Below are 5,612 nucleotides of genomic sequence, written 5' to 3' on the forward strand. Positions count from 1 at the left end.
GTCCTTCAAGGCCTTCACAAAAGTACTGAGGTGTCCAGCAAGGCGCCTGTTTGGCCTTATACACCCTCATAAGACCAAACCACGCTTGAAAGGCACCAACGTGGGGTTGAGATTAAAGTACAGCATGGAGAGAATGACGCGAGAGATGACCATGAATGGGTTTGCTGTTTTCCTCTATAAGGGATCATATTGTCCATGATGCAAAGCATACAGACATTTACAGAGACATTGGGAAATTAAACATAAGAATAGGAGTTTCAAGCTCAAATTTGTGTACAACTGCAAATAGAACAAACTCAGAAGTATGGGGCAAATTGACAGAATTGGATGTTTGTTATGAGAAGCTAAAATCATAATAATTTGTTCCTAGAATTGTGTTGTTTGGAAAAAATATTTTTAATTAATTGGGTCATTTTGTATTTATATATTTTTGATTTAAATTAATAATCTCCTGAGGAAGAAACCTCAGGAGACACTGGTGTTTAAGATGTTGCATGCACAATGGCAAAAGAGCAATTACCATAATACACGAAAAAACAAACAAATTGAAAAAGCCTTTTAAAAACACAATTCTGAGTATATTAATTTTAAATCCTGACATGCACTGTAGACCCACTGTGGGCTATTCTCCCGGTGTATAATTCCTGCTGAAGTGGCGCTAAAGCCTTTTTTAATCTACGGATTAGAAAAAAGCTTAAAGTGTGTACACAAAACTCTGACTTTTGATAATTGAAGATAGCATAAATAATTTCAATGAAAAATATGCCAGAAAATGAAACATCAACCTATAGCCAAAAGTACCATAGCAATTATCTGCCTTTAGCAGAAAGTATTTTATAATGTGTGCAATACAGTAAAAAACACATTATCATATAGGGGTAATAGGGATGTAAGAATTTTCACTTAAAATGCTCATGGTCAAAACATGCTAATGCTAAATGATAACAAAAAATGGCAAGCACGGATGCCTGTTGCAGTTTTACACAACAAACAATAACTACATAATTGATTTTCTTGATAGTCATGACATTGTTATTTCATTATAAAATATCATAGTTATCATAACACCCCTCTTTTATATGCTACTGGAATCAGTTCATCTTATATGTTTGGGTCCTTCCCTGTGGTAATTAAAAGGCTGTTTCCTAGAGCCCCGGACAGAGGGCTGGCTGCTATGGTTGAGTGGACCTGCAGAGAGAAGAGGTGAGGGCTGTCCAAAGGATGCCAGTGCCAAGACACTGTGCATGGGCCTCCGTTAGCCCAGCAACCTCACTCAATGGCCACACCAAAGCCACACACACACACACAGTGTTGCAGACACAAACAAGCACTCACAGTTGGCTGTGCCAGAATCACCCCTGGGGTGGAGGGTACATTAACTAATTGCTCAGCCCAGCTTACGGAGCACAACAGCATGAACGGAGGGGGATGAATGGGAGAAGAGTCAGACATAAAGACTGAAAAAGAAGGGAGACGAACACTGGCATAATAAAATAAAAAGAGTGATCACAGCGACATGAATAGATGCAAAAGAGAGGCAGGCAGGCAGGCAGGCAGACAGACAGACAGACAGACAGACCGGGAGCTTGTTTATATGGGCATGAGTCCAACATAGCATTAGGACTAAAGCCAGCAGTGGCAGGACAATGGAGCAGGCTGGAGGCCGTGTGTGCATGTATGTGTGCACGTAATTCAGTGTGTGCCATTTGAGACAATAGGGTTTTGAGCCAGTGGGGTATTGAAGGATAGGAGGAGACTACAGGTCAGGCCAAAGATGGAAATATATGAGACTGGAGAAGTAAAAAAAAAAAAAAAAAAGTGAGAATAACAAAATAAAAGAATGAAACAGGGATGCTTCAATTATCCACCCAAACAAACATAACACAGGTACAGCCACTTGGGAGCTATAGAAAGACTCACAGGCAAACACATTGGCTGATGCTTAAGGCATCTTTCTGGCAAAGCTTCTGATGTGCCCCACCATCTTTGCCCACACTGCCCAGAAAAAAGTGTCCAAAACCCTCTCCAGACACCCCCAAAGCCTGCCTCACCCCTCCTTTTTCTCTTCAACCTAACACACAAAGGAGACCTACAAAATGAGTCGGCCAAACAAGTGTATGTATTGTTGCCGGCGGTTACGCAGAATGGTAGGGATTTGGCTACTTTGAGGGTTGTGAGGTTTCTTTGGAAAACTTCTATTGGGTATCTATGGTGATGAGAGAGCAACACTTTTGTTCAAGGGAGTGTGTGATTGTGTGTGTATTTGTGTGTGAGGGAGAGGGGTACTATCCAAAGGCGCAGAAACGCAGGTGTTGGTATCCCCCCTGACATTATTTCTTCACTCTCTTTTGTTTTTGTTGTTTTGTTGCTCTTTGTGGACTTTTTTTTATTGACTGAAAAATTCTGTCTGAAACTGAACTTGAAAAACCACTTCTTGTATTGGATATGACCACAACAACATATCAACAACTTTCATATCTGTGGAGTCGACAAATGACTAAGACCTGTAGGTGTAGGGGAGGTCAGTGAGCACCATCTTTGCAACAAGTAGATGAAAAAATATTTTAGGCTACTTATAACCATGGATATTTTCAGTTAGAATATAAGGTAAGTCTTGGTTTTACAATCAACATTACAAAAGTATTTCCAAATGAATAGTACATTACATTTATGAGCAAGTACTACAACTATAAATATGTATTTCAACAATATATAATAAGACTAAAAGTCACAGCCATGCTAGCAGCTTTTTGATGCTGTATTTATCATGCTAACATTTGCACAATGGATATGCTAACACGCTAATGGTTATATAATTCAGTTTTAACACATCATGTGCACATTGCTTGAAAGTTGTCTCCCATATTAGATGTGATACAACACCTGGTTGCTAGAGAAATATGTATATTTCCTGACTTTTTGGCAGTTGTTCCTTAAGGTTGATGGTTGACGGGTGAAAATGGTTGCAAAGGAAGTACTGCGCCAAAAACCTCACATTGATTGATTTGGTTGCCAGCAGATTGCCATGGTTTTCTATATTTTGTCTGCAGGTACTTGCTAACTACTTGCCAAGCAGTAGTACAACGTGAATAATATGACACAAACCAGAAAAGGATAAGCATCTTCTTCCAAGTAAAAGCTTTTTTCAAAAGGCACAACTTTTACTTACATCACAACCCTTCAAACTAGCACCACAGCACTGTAACAAAAGGATAAAGGAAGTTTTGCTAATCATTTGGGGAATATATGTTCATTTTCTCTGGCAACAGGTGGCTGCCAGGAGGTATGTACGTAACAATTCACCATATCAGCAGACATCTAGCATTTTTATGGGCAGAAACTAGCTTATCAACTATTAACAGTGTAGCCTAAAGCTCTGTTTAAAATGTTAGCATTACACATTAGCATGCTAACGCAAAGCACAGCTAAGGTTGGTGATATTCATATGAACTTAACACTTATTACATAAAACGGCTCAACCCATTAGGAAATAAATTCATTTTGGCTTTACTCAAATTTTACTTATATGTTGGTGAAAAATATTAGAACAGTCCATTCCATAACAAAATAAGTCATAATATGCTAGTTTTCCATAGAACATCTAACACAATTCACATTGGTGACAGTATTGACTGTAATGCTCCCATTCACTAGGGTGATGCAACCCTCCTTTGTAGAGGCAAATGGCGGTGGTATATTTCAGCCTGAGATGGCTGCAGGTGGCGTCATCTCCATTTATGCACTGATAATGACCCTTCAGTGTGTCTGGGGAGCTGGTCCCGCACAGGAAGACCGAGGTAGATGGCTTTGAAGGCTATTTCTTTGCCGGTAATTGCGCAGCTCTTTTCAATGAAAACTGTCCTGCTGTGTTATGCCCTTGAATGATAGGCACTCAGGTGCCCTACTTTGGATGGCTAGAGCTGCAGTTTTCACATTAATTGTGTTGTGTATTTGTGTACGTGTGCATGTGTGTATTTCTTTTCTGACTGACAAGCGAGGTGATTCAAGTTGTCACAAGCATACAGACCATTGCAAATGGTTTGTGTTCGGCTTGTGTATGTATGTAGGGAGGTGTACTGTGTGCCTGTATAATCCTCTCACACCATATCTGTGTCTGTGGGGAGTGTATTGTGTACTTCCTCCAATTCTTTTCTGCAGATCTGTTTTCCTGCCATTGCTAGAGCACAGGACAAGGTCACATTACCACTGATACCCACACACAATCACACACATTTATGGTCATACACACAAATGTTGTCTCTCAATACTCTTTTTTTCTTTTTCTTTTTCGAAAACCAGGCCCACCTGCTAGGACCCATCTGCAGTGATACCCATTTAATGAGTCAATGATACATCTGTTGGGAATCCTGACTATAGATGTGCTGTACATACATGTGCAACTAGATGCTGCGTACCTACTCAGTGATCTCCTGACTTTTGATCTTCTGACCCCTTTGTGATGTTAGCCCACATAGCCACCATTACTGACTGTCTACTTTTCTTGGAAAGGAGTTGATAAGAAGAGGCAATTTACCCTCATCCTCCTTCTTTTTGCTTGATAAACAACACGAAAGCAAGTTTCCATGACCTCATTGACTGATTGGGGCTCTTGCTTCTTTATCACTCAGTCTTGTTGCTGCCTCATCTATCCTGATGCATTTTTTTTCTTTGAAACTGGGCTATAATGACAGATAATCACCCAGGAATTTAGCACAGAGAGGACAAATAGTAGGCTGGAAGAAAACTCAGGAACATAAAACAACTGGTCAATAGGTGATCTGTGATTATAAGTAATGACTTTGTAACTACACACAGATACTGTGGTGAGAGAAGCTGCTAAATTATTGGATCAGCCACACAATAGATATTGCACAAAACTACACATCATTTTAAAGCCATCATTATCTGTTGATTATGGAGTAGGAGCATGTTGATTACTGAGCAAGAACTAGGAGGAATTTGTGAGTGTGTTATAAAGATGCAATCTATAGTTACCATTGGGTGAAGTCACTCTCACTTCCTTTATGTCAAGGGAGCTTCTCTGTCTTGCTAAAACTCATACAAATGCACAAACGCAGAGTTTCTCTTGCTCCTCTCCCACTCCTTGTCAGTTTCTTTGCCTTTAGCATTCCAGGGAGTGCCCTTCTTTGCTGTGAGAATTGATTTGTAGTTCTCTTATTGCACTATTAGCTGTAAAACAATATGCTCCAAACCAGTTCCCGACCTTCTCAGCGAGTCTCATCTCTACTCTCTCAAGCTCAAAGTATTGACTCAGGTTCTGAAACAATACGGATGTATATAACAGCAATAATGACATTTTTCTTCACATGGCTGCAATAAAGGTTTTCAATATTATGCTCAACATCCTTAAGATGAAAAAGGAAGAAAGAGCAAAGGCTTGGTGAAATAAAATGCATATTACAGTTTTTCTAGAGAAAAAATATGAATGTAAACAATAACAATGTACAGTTGAATCCCAATGTCCTCTTTACAAATGGCAGAAAAGGTTATTTTCTCTTGGAGAAACAACAATATTTATTGTCATTGTCATTCACATGAAAGCTTTCCTTGTTTAGAAATGCATATAACATTATCAAAATTAATCCAGAAAG

Source organism: Neolamprologus multifasciatus, chromosome 17 (assembly GCF_963576455.1).
Source record: "Neolamprologus multifasciatus chromosome 17, fNeoMul1.2, whole genome shotgun sequence".
Classification (NCBI taxonomy): domain Eukaryota; kingdom Metazoa; phylum Chordata; class Actinopteri; order Cichliformes; family Cichlidae; genus Neolamprologus; species Neolamprologus multifasciatus.